The following is a 12,513-nucleotide window of genomic DNA, read 5'->3' as shown; positions in this document are numbered from 1 at the left end:
TCTTTCATAAGGCTATAAGACATAGAAACAGAATTAGACTATTTGGCCCATCGAGTCTGCGCCTTTTCATTATGGCTAATCCGTTTTCCCTCTCAACATCCATGATAGAATGTTTATTGCAGCTTGCTGTCTGTTTATGGATATAGTTGCAAACCAGCACAAAAGGAGCTCATCCATCAGTTGTGCAAGATGCAGCTCTTCGGAAGGGTGATCCAATTATCCTCACTCTATAGCCATGTAGATGTTTTCATTTCAAGTGTATAATTGGTTTTAGAATCCCCACTTCATATTCATAGACTGTGGACTCTAATACATTAATTTTAACTTTATTTGCTACTGTTTCTTTAACAAAAATGCTGCATGTATGCAAAGCATTGGAGTTTCCATTATCCACAACCCCATTTCAATTATATAACAGTCATAGAACACAGAACAGGACAGCACAGGTACAGGTCCTTCGACCATCTGCCTATGCCTATCCTGATATCAAACTAAACTAATCCTATCTGTCTGCACAAGGTTCATATCCCTCCATTCCTGTCTGTCCATGTGTCTATCCAAATATTTCTTGTGCATTGCCTTCATGCTTGCTTTACCATCTCCCCGGTTACATATTCCAGATATCTACCATTCTCGGAGCAAAAAAAATCCTTGGGTGTCTTCTATAAACTTTCCTCTTCTCCCCTTCACCATTAAAGCTTTGCTAATAATGTTGCTTCATTATACAACTCCTTCTCTAAATTTGTAATTTGACCCAACTGCTTTAGTAATCTTCTTTCACCTTTCCCAGTCTGACAAAAGTTCAAAGTAAATTTATTATCCAAGTATGTATATATATCACCTGATTCATTTTCATTTTCTTGTGGGCATTCATAGAACAAAGGAGTACAATAGAATCAATGAACATCTACACACAAAGACTGACTGACAAACAACCAATGAGCAAAAGAAAACAAACTGTGGAAATACAAAAAAATGAACTAATAAGTAAATAAATAATACTGAGAACATGAGCTGTTGAGTTTTTGAAAGTGAGTCTATAGCTTGTGGAATCATTTCAGTGTTGAGGTGAGTGAAGTTACAGGAGCCTGATAGCTGAAGGATAATAACTTCCTAAACCTAAGACTCCTGCCCGAGGGCCAATACTGATCCTGGCTGAAAAAACGCTCTGGAAAATTACAACACTTGTAATTATCACCTTCAGCAAGACCAAAAATGTATATAATAATTAAGTGTCTAAAATACATGAAATAAAAGCATACTTGTGATTGTTCTGGAATTTGAATTGAATTGGTTTGTGATTGTAACATGAAGTGAGATACAGTGATTGGTGGTTTAGTGGACGATGATTAACTGGGAAAGTGGAATTTAGCTCAGACTGATGGAAAGTGATGTATTGTAGGAAGTTAAACCAGTGCAGGACATACACAAGTAATAGAAGGATCTTAGGGAGTATTGTTTGACAGGGAGTCCCAAGAATGTACAAGTGTGTAGTTCTCTTCAGGCAATGAAACAGATAGGATAGTGAAGAAGAAGTATGGTGTGCTTGTTTTCATTGATTGGGTCATTGAGTACAATAGGTGGGATGTCATGTTCCTGTTGTCCAAGTCATTTGTGAGACTGCCCCTGAAAAAACGTGTGCAATTCTGGTTATTTTGGAATAGGATAGATGTGATTAAGTTAGGGAGGATGCAGAAGGGTTCACAAGGATGTTGCTGGGATTGGAGGTATGAGGAGAGACTGGACAGTTTTCCCTGGAGTGAAGGAGGCTATGGAGTGACCTTAGAAAGGTTTATAAAATAATGAGACATAGAACCATATAACAATTACATCATGGAAACAAGCCATTTCGGCCCTTCTAGTCCGTGCCGAACGCTTACTCTCACCTAGTCCCACCAGCCTGCATTCAAGCCATAACACTCCATCCCTTTCCTGTCCATATACTATTCCAATTTTACTTTAAATGACAATATCGACCCTGCCTCTTCCACTTCTACTGGAAGCTCATTCCACACAGCTACCACTCTCAGAGTAAAGAAATTCCCCCTCGTGTTACCCCTAAACTGATGCCCCCTAACTCTCAACTCATGTCTTCTTGTTTGAATCTCCCCTACTCTCAATGGAAAAAGCCTATCCACGTCAACTCTATCTATCCCCCTCAATTTTAAATAACTCTATCAAGTCCCCCCCTCAACCTTCTACGCTCCAAAGAATAAAGACATGTAGATAAGGGGAATAGAGAGTCCCTTTCCCAGAGTAGGAAAGCCTAAAACTAGAGGGGAAAGAAGGGAAAAATTCCATGGGGATCTGAGGAGCACATTTTCACACGTAGAATGGTGGGTATGTGGGATGGATTGTGGGAGGAAATGGTAGAGGCAAGAGCAATTAAAACATTTAAATGATATCTGGATGGGACATTTGGGTTAGGGTTAGATTTGGAGGGATTAGGGCCAAATGCAGGCAAATAGGACTAACTCATGAAGGTAGTTTGGTTGGCATGGGTGAGGTGGACTGAAGGGCCTCTCACAATATGGCAATGCCCCATCACTTTATAAAGTGCAGAGGAAAAAAATAACCAATTTTAATTTGGAAGGAAGATCTGCATTTATGCAGTGCCTTTCCTAAACCTAAGCATCCCAAAGTACATTCCAGTCAGTGAAATACATTTTGTAATGCTGTCAGTAATGCAGGAAATCCAGCTGCCACGTTGGGTACAGCAAGCTCACACACACAGCAATGCCAATGAGACAATAACATCAGTTCCAATAATGTTGGTTGAGAAATAAGTATTGGTCAAAACATTGTGGGGGGCGGGGGGGAGGAGTCCCAAACTTCTCTGAAATACTGATGTCTTTTTCAAAGGACTGAGAAAATACAGTCTGTGTCTAAATTGAAAATAAGGCAGCACCTGCATTGTAGAGCCCCCTCAGTACTAAAGGGTTAAACTCACTTGGTAAAATAACTCTTTCTTAGCATTGCAGTGCTGCTGAATGCAGTGACAGTAGAGTAGAAAGGCAGGATATTGTGTGTGTGTTCCATGCTATACCCAAGTGTGGCCAGTATTGCTGTGTACCTGCCTAACTATACATTGGTCAGCTTATTTCTCTGCCTTTAATAAGGCTTGAATCGTTGTGAAGTGACTGGTGGCAGTGACCCATTCTCTCTGCATATAACTCCTCCTTCTCTCTTGTACTCACACACAGACATCCTATTGAGAAAAAAAGGAGCTGAACTCTGACCCATATCTCCTGACACCCTTAAAGAGCGCAAACCCAGTGACGTCCTACCAACCTCCCCCCCCATTTTTTCTGCTTTGGCTAGCTGCAAGAAAAAGCAGGAAACACGCCTTTTCCAATGCAATGCTCTCAACCAGCCCTGTGTGTGTGTGTGTGTGAGAGAGAGAGAGAGAGAGAGAGAGAAACAAACAGACAGACAGAGGGGTTAGGAGCTGAACTCCTTCTGCAGTGTGCTTGCTAAGCTGAGCCTGTCGCGGCAGCATTGTGAAGAAGCCAAGACCGATGTTGTATTTCCATTGACATTTCCTGCTCCAGGCGCCAGCCAATACGCTTTTAGCTGTGCCGGAGCGACGACAAATGAAATATTTGGTGCTTGATAGCCATAGAGAGAAGCACAGCACTGTTGCGATGCTTTCCCTGACAGGGCCATGCAGATGGGGTTCCTTCTCAATGAATGTCAGAATGCAGGGGTGCTGAGGTACAGTACCTCTGGGACAGTCCATCACTCACTCAGAACAGAGGACACTATTATCCAGGTGAGTTGTGAGGGGGTGGGGGTTGTATCTGGTGTGTGTGTGTGTGTTCGCAATGTGTTGCTGGATATTTTTATGTCTGCAGATGCTTTACAGGGAATATCCCTGCCAATGTTCCATTTCCACTCAGTGTCTTCACTGTATTTATGATGAATGATTTCAGCTTTCAAAAAACAATTTCAATCCTTCCTGCCACCATCACCAAGTCCCCCCCACCGTTCTTTCTCCCTGCCCAAGCTGATATTAATGAATCAATTCCACTATTTCACTACACTTATACCACCGCGCCCCCCCACTGCTTCCATTCACCCTCACCTCCTTCACCCAGCAAAAAAAAATGAAATCAAATATTCTCTCCAGTCCACTGCTTCCCTCTGAAGGCAGGTGCCTGCCGGAGGTGGCGGAAGACATTCTAACACTGTGCAGCTGGTAAGATATTGCAGGGGGAGAGAGAGAGAGCAACAGAGGGAAGAGGATGAGGGGGGTAAGAAGAGGGATTAGTCCTTAACCAAGAATCAAAATGCATTGAAATCCACGTCTGACTGTGTGGAATAAAATGAATGCTTTTTGCTGTCAGCTTCCTGCCTTTGGATTTCATGTTGCCTTGAGACCGAGTTCAGGCACTGTAGTGTATGATTGGGAGTACGGGCACAGGCACCTGAAAACCACTCCAGAGGCCCTGAGTGAGCCTCAGAGCAACAACAGAGCAGGGAAAGGGGCAATGAATATAAATTTGCTTTATTGTAACCCTTAAGGTACCAGTCCATAGTGTGGTACCATAGCAACACATCACTCACTGCACAGTGTAGGCCAGTAATCATTAATTTAATAGGATGATGATGACATCATTGCACAAGCCTGCAGTTTTATTTTTAAGAATGAAAATAATAGTAATTTTTTAATGGAGAAATATATATTTACACACATACATTTATATAACTTGCTTGTTGGAAATCTTGAGCTAATGGATTCCTTATGGAAGAAAGTAATCATATTTTTAAAAACAATTCTGAAGTAAAATGTGATTATTGTATTTATATAATGATCATATTTGTCTTCCCTTTTACGAACCTTAAGTCAGAGGCTGGCTGAAAGCAATTGAGGCCCTCTTGGAAAATCGCCATTAGTGCACATTTCAGGCATGTGTTGACAAGAGATAGGTTGTCAGCAGGTGGGTGTGTAACCTGCTGGAGAGGCTTAAACTGATGGTGGTATTCATTGAGGTGGACGCAGTGATGCATTTTCCATTTGTGAGGGAAACAAGTGGGCCAGCAAGTTAAGATGGTCACCTGTAAATGATGAAAGTACACAGAGAATGAGTAAAATTAGATGCATGCTACCACAGAGCAAGAACATAGTAATGTTTGAGGGGAACTTAGGTGTGGGAGAATGTATGAATGAAGAAGAGTGGGAGGAGGTATGTATGTGTAACTTGGTCGTCTTGTCTGAATACGTTGATTCCAGGCATTTGTTATAGAAATAATTACTGCATCCAAATGATACATGAGACAATTGATAATCAGAAATCAGGTGAGTGAGCTTTTGATTTCCTGCTTCCTTGTTTGACCCACAGTTTGATGATACTTCCAATGAAAGTCTTGCTGACTCATTATTGGATGAGCTCTCTGTGATAATCAATCGCTTTCTATGCTCTGAGCTTGCCATAGAGAACCTTCCATGCCTATCTTTAATCTCATTGATCTATTCACTCACTCCTTTTTTGTTACCAACCCTGGACATCTCTTTTATTCTTCCATTTTCCTCATTCAAATGGTTTCAGTTTCTGGTTGAGTATTATGTTGTGAAGGTAACAAGAAAGTTTAAACCTGTCCAAAATTGAATAGTTTGTTGTCCTTGCTATCCATGGGATTCTCAGCAGTCTTCCTAACCCCACATTTCAATACTTGGACCTCTCTCTCCTCTCTCCTTCTTTCCTTAGCGCTGTTGCTTTCCATGACACTTACCCTGTCTCTCTGTGTGTCTGTGTCTCTGTCTTTCTCACTGTGTCTCTGTTTGTCTATTTCTCTCCCCTTCTCTCTCTACTCCACATCTGACCCCCTCTCTCTGTCTCTCTCATGCACTCGCGCATGCACACACACAATGTGGGAATCAGTGACTGATGTTGGTCTTCTCTCTTTCTTGCATATATAATCTTTAATCTTTCAGCCTATGTTTCTTACTGCAGTCAGAACATAATAGGAGTAATAGAGGACCATCAACACCTTAAACCCATCACAAATTCAATTTGATTATGCCTGATTGTTGGACTTAATTCCATCTTCCTGTTTGTTCCCTGTAATGCTGTCATACAAAAATGTAATTATGTTATTTTTTGAACATACTTAATATCTCAGAATCGCTGGTGCTCCAAACTGAAAATTTCAAAGATTCTCAAGAGAGAGAAAAAATGCCTTCTCATCACAGCCTCACTCTACCCTGAGAAAATACATCTTGGTTCCACACTCTTCCACCTATGGAAAACAACCAAGCAAAATCTACACCGACAAACCCATTCAAAGTTTTAGATATTTCAGGAAGATGACTCTTTATTTTTCTAAACTCCAAATATTTTGACCTGATTTGCACTATCCCATCAAAGCAGGACAAATGGCCTTGGGATATTGTTTCTAACAAAGAGTGGTAATGTATAAAAAAGAAGTCTCTGACAAACTCAGCCTTATATTTATACATTCTCATGTGTCTTATTATATCCACTCCCCACCTCCTCCTCTTCAGATTACCTAGGCTAAGTGTTTATTTAGTATTTTTTAAACAAATTAAGCTAGATAAAACAATCTCCAGGAAATTCCTGTTCAAAATCTTAGTGTAGTTTACCTAAACTTCATTGAAGAATTAATGGTCACCTTAAAAATTTACTGTTTGACTGGAATCTTAATTGTACATTGCTACAGACAAGTATGTACACCTCCTGAATCATAATGCAATTGATGAAGCCCATTACCCTTCCCTCCCTTCACCCAACATCTACCTCTTTCCCCAAGTATTCTACTGTTGAAGTCTTTTCCAGATAGTGTGTGGATGTATGCAGAATCTAAGTCTGCTGTCTTTTGAAAAGATGCAGTTGTTCCTGGGCTAATAAGTGCAAGCTGGACTACATTTACTTCCTTTGATGACTATTGAGTGAACCCTTGCTTGATATCTGAGTCAGAGGTTTGGTGTTACCAGCAATGGTAACATGAAAGGCAGTGGATTTCTCCCAGGTTTAATAATGGTTCTGTATGATGGAGAATGGTCATCGAAAAATTCTTCCTTCAGCTGTACTTTGATTTGAAACAAAATCCTGCACAAAATTTTACTTACACACATAAAATGCTGGAGGAACTTAATTGGACAGGCATCATCTATGGAGAGGATTGCAAAGTTGACATTTTGGGCTTATCAGGACTGTTTTATGTCCCTTCTGAACTCAAAACTTTGTTTCCTGATTGTGTCCTATTCCACAGAGTAACCATGAGCCAGTATCCCTGTGCGCGGAGACAAGAGTTGTATGGCACAAAACAGGCCCTGAGACTATGCTGAACATCAAACACCAGTCTGTTTCTTTAATTCCCTTCACACTCTTATCAGTTCTTTCCAGCTTTTAGTCACCCCCACGCTAGCTAATGAATCCATCAACCCACATGTCATTGGGTTGTGGGAGGAGATGAACCAACCACGAGGAGACTCATATGATCATGATAGAATATGTAAACTCCATGATTGAATCCAGGTACCACCCTTAGTACCTTGGAGACACAAGAGAATGCAGATGGGAAAACAAGCAAGAAGCTGGAGGAATTCAGTGAAGTCTATTATACATACAGTTGATATATGAACAGTGGATGTTGCTGGATGGACAATGAATGTGGGTGGATGGACAATGCATGTTGGTGCATGGACAATGGATGTTGATGTATGGCTCTCTAACTTGTGTATTTCAGTCTAGATGAGCAGTATCAATCTCAAATGTCAACTGTCCACTTCCCTCCACAGATGCTGCCCAAAATGCTGAATTTCTTCAGATTCTTGTTTGTTATCTTAATTACCTTCCTGCTGGTCTTTCCAACCTGTGGTTCCCCAGGGAATTTATACTCAGTTCTGACTGGAAAGTTTCCTGACTAAAGGGGGCTTTGTTTCAAGCAGGAATAGGGTTAGCACTTCTTTTGTTTATTGACCTTATCCCTGAACCCATGTCACCCTCCCTTCATGTAACTGTGAATAACGAAAGCTGCTCCGCTACAATCCTGCTTGCATTCAGTGCAGACTTCAGACCAAGCTGAATATTCCAACTCCTCCAAACTGGAAATGCATATTATTCACAGTGAATGCTATTATATTTTTGTTATAAGAGAGTTATAGATTCTCAGAAATGTGAGCACTGTTAAGCTGCAGAAAGTGGCCAAGAGACACTGAATGGCCTAGTTCTGTTCCCAATTATTGTGGGTTCTTATGGATTGGAGATTGTGCTGAGCTGTAAGGGGACAATTCCAGGACAATAGAAACTCTAAACAAGAAGATAAGATTGGACAATGAAGCCGTTTTGGTCATACACTATTCCAGTACTCTCTGCCCAGCTTGTCTTCAGTGGTTAGGAAAATGTTGGAGTCCATTATTAAGGATGAGGTTTCTGGGTACTTGGAAGCACATGATAAAACAGGATTTCCTTGAGGGGAAACCTTGCCTGACAGATCTTTTGGAATTTTTTGAGGAAATAGCAGGCAGGATAGACAAAGGAGAGACAGTGGATATTCTTTACTTGTATTTTCAGAAAGACTTTGACAAGGTGCTGCATATGAAGCTACTTAACAAGTTAAGAGCCCATGATATTACAGGAAAAATACTAGCATGGATAGAAGATTGGCTGTCTGGTAGGGGGCAAAGATTGGTTATAAAGAGAGCTTTCTCTGATTGGTTACTGGTGTTCCACATGGGTTGGTTTTGGGACCACTGCTTTTCACATTATACGTCATTGATTTGGATGTTGAAATTGATGACTTTGTGGCTAAGTTTGTGGACAAGACAAAGGTAGGTGGAGGTGCAGGTAGTATTGAGGAAGCAGGGAGTCTACAGGAGGATTTAGACGGGAGAATAACAATAGAGTGTTGGAAAGTGTATGGTGAGGTACTTTGGTAGAAGGAATAAAGACATAGCCTATTTTATAAATGGAGAAAATATTCAAAAATCAGTTGTTCAAAGGATTCCCTAAAGGTTAATTTGCAGGTTGAGTCAGTGGTAAGGAAGGCAAATGCAATGTTGCCATTCATTTGAAGAGGAATAGAATATAAAAGTAAGGGTGTAATGCCAAAAATTTCTAAGGCATTAGTCAGACTGTGCCTGGAGTATTGGAAGCAGTTTTGGGGCCTTTATCTAAGAAAAGATTTGCTGGCATTGGAGACGGCCCAGAGGAGGTTTACGAGAATCTGGGAATGAAAGGGTTAACACACGAGGAGTGTTTAATGCCCCGGGTCTGTATTCACTGGCGTTTAGAAGGATGTTTCCTACAGTGCGGGTGTCTACAGAGGGCACAGCCTCAGACTAGAGGAACTTCCATTTAGAACAGAGACGAAGAAGAATTTCTTTAGCCAGAGGATGGTGAGTCCATGAAATTCATTGCGACAGACATCTGCAGAGCTCAAGTAATTGGGTATTTTTAAATGTGGCGGTTGATAGGTTCCTGATTTGTCAGGGTGTCAAAGGTTATTGGGACAATACAGTAGGATGGGGCTGAGAGGGATAATAAATCAGCCAGGGCAGAGTGGACTTGATGAGCGGAATGGTTGAATTCTGCTGCTAGGTCTTATGGTCATCTGAAGAAACACTGAAGAGCTTGTGACAATAAGTGGAAACTGTGACTTAGGGAAAGGGGAGATCAGCGACCAAAGAATGCCACCCTAAACAGGCAGTACTGTACATCTTCAAGCACTATCAGGCAACTCCTTGCCCACTGTTTCTGGTGAGTAGGGAGCATTGTTTCAGATCTTCTCATCCTGCTTGACGACTGAGTCAACTGCTCTACCTTGCAGAGCACTGCTTTATATATTTTAAGCATTTAAGTAAACATCTTAAAATTTAATCCAACTATTGCACAGCTGAACTATGCTATGAATCTGAGAAATGCTTTGGCTTTACATTAAACTCCATGATTAATCATCATTATGTAGTCATTAATTCATTTGAGATGCCCCTATTATTTGTGACCACATAATCTACAGCAGTCTTTTCCAACTTTTCTTTTAGCGTACCTTTATGGTTGCCAATGCCCCTCTTAGATACAATATATTTTCTGGTACCCCCATAGTGTAAAAACATGTCTGCCATATGCTAACCTGAGAAAAATGATTCTGTTTTAATTTCCCATTTCTCCTTAAACCTAGCTTACACAGTACCTGTGTGCTGTACAGCAGCTTTGATATAAATGTGATCCTTGAACTTGATGGTTTTTAGAAAACGTTGAAGTATCTGGTTCAAATTGTGAGAGCAAAATCTTTAAGTTCCCCTGCGTATCAATGTCCGAGTGGTTTCTGTTTTTTCTGGGTATGTGGTACACTGCACTGAAACCTCTTTCAACAAGGTAGTAAGATGGAAGTACAATGAAGAGCAATTTGGCTCTTCTCCAAAGACCAGGAAACTTCATTAGACCATGTAGCCACATACCACAAAAGTTGACATTTATGAAAAAGCACTTTTGCTTCAACATTTTGAATTTTGATCATTTCTTCTTGCAAGCTCTCCTTCTGTTCTTACACCTTGCAAAGAAATGGGCTAATTTGCCCAGTACAGAATTTCCAAATCCTTGATTTGATTCTGAAAATCCTTCTTCAGTGATTGCAGGTGTAAGCAGTACTCTTGCAAATCACTGTCTATGAAAGAGAATGGCATATTTCACATGCGGGGTAACAATGAGAACATTCTTCTCCCAATGTTTTGCTTATATATTTACAGTTTTCCAATAAAAGTTGTCACTTCACTTTTCGCCTGGATTAAATTGAAATTCAATTTCATATTTAGTTTCATATTTAGAATGTTCATTTTGTCAGACAGACCGGCTAGGTATGCTACATCTCAAGTTCAATCTTGTTTCCCAAGCTCTTGTAGACTTTGAGAAAAAAATTCAACCACAGTGTCAAAAGGATCAAAGAAATGTTTTAAGCAACATTTTTAAACTGCCAACGCACTTTGGTGTGAAGAAGCAAGCGTTCAAACTCTTCATTGGTATCTTGGCATAATTGGCAAGATGTTCTGATATTTAATGGATGAGCTTTAATTTGTTGATAGCAACTATTACACGAGTCATGCTTGAAAAAAGTAGCTGGCTGAGGTTTTTGGCTGTGAGATATTGATGATGAATTACACAATGGATTGCAAACAGACTTGGAATTTCTTTCTTCATAAGTGCCACTAAATCAGCATGGCGACCTGTCATATATGCTGCTCCATCTGTTGAACAATAAATCATGATCCTAATTGGAAAACTTTTATCCTGAATATATATTTTGAGTTCATCATAGATTGATGCTCCATTGATATTTATTTTTAAATTTTTACAAAAGTGAAGCTCTTCATAAACTTTACTATTTTTGATAAACTGTACATATGTCATTAGTGATGCCTTGTTGTCTGAATAATACCATAATTAACCTTTTAAGGGTGTCTTTTATGGAAGTGTTCCTGCAACCTCGATGATTTCATGTCTTCATTAGACAATACAGTAGTATAAATAAGACACATGGGGTGTCACTGATCTGACAGGAATGGAATAAAACCATGCTCCAGGTATGTAACATTGTATTGATGCACTTTCAGTAGTTTCTGATTCTTAGCAAAGTTAAAATTCAAGCTGTCACTGCCTTTGAACTCATAGAGATCATGGTGTATGGGTTTATCCATCATTAATGGGGCTTTGAATATCTCAATAGGAACCCTTGGACTTGGTAGGTTCACTGATTGGCTCTATTTCACTGTTTGGTTCCAGCTAGCACAGTATCATTGTGTGACCTGTTTTCCATAGATCTGGGAGGAAGTTGAGAGGGTGTACTTGACTTACCAACTGTTAAATTGCATGAAGTTGTCCCATGTTGCAAGGGAAACTGGTTGCTCATTTATGCATCCCCAGTAATGTCTGTTTGGTTGGTAAAGTCAGATGAAATTGCTGAGTTTCAGACACTTTGTGACGAGTGCTCTCCACCTGCAGAGTTATGGTTCTTTCTGTGTTCTAGTGCCTCATCCTTTTCGTTTGGAAATGCATGCTTTACTAATGTATGGTCAGGTCTCTGCCTCAAGTTAGGGTGCTGCTTACCTCCTCCCCCCAAGAATCTTTAGCATCCCTGACAACTTATATTTCCCTTAACTCCCCCTTAGGACATATGATCGCTCCCATTGGGAATTAATGCTGTACGGTTTTCCAAAGGAATTTGCATTTTTGTCTAACAACCATACTTTTTTACACCATAGAATAGGAATTCATTGTGTGTCTGTATTACATGCTTGTGATGTACAATCTGCGTTGTGAAGTATTGCCACCTTTTCTCTTTAATGTAAAATGGTTTCTTAGTTTTACAGTTAATATGATCTCATTTGCTTGATGTCACCTAGGATATTCATCTAGCTGGCAGCACTCACTATAATTATATCATGGGCTATGATTATTAAACAGGTTGTGTGATAATTGCGATGTGTACAAATGCTGGACTCAGATCCCTCGGCCAGAACAGTGTGACGTGTTATTATTATATGCTGTGATTTGC

General features: G+C 40.2%; 1 protein-coding gene across 6 annotated transcripts in view; it reads left to right on the top strand.

Annotated features, from left to right (window-relative positions):
* The window catches only part of LOC132383606 (transcription factor HIVEP3), a 764,495-nt gene that overhangs the window by 177,218 nt on the left and 574,764 nt on the right, over positions 1-12,513 (top strand). The gene's annotated exons all lie outside the window — the stretch shown is intronic.

Source organism: Hypanus sabinus, chromosome 30, assembly GCF_030144855.1.
Source record: "Hypanus sabinus isolate sHypSab1 chromosome 30, sHypSab1.hap1, whole genome shotgun sequence".
NCBI classification, from domain to species: Eukaryota; Metazoa; Chordata; class Chondrichthyes; order Myliobatiformes; family Dasyatidae; genus Hypanus; species Hypanus sabinus.
Note: the sequence above shows the minus strand (reverse complement) of the source record. Positions and strands in the feature narration are given on the sequence as shown.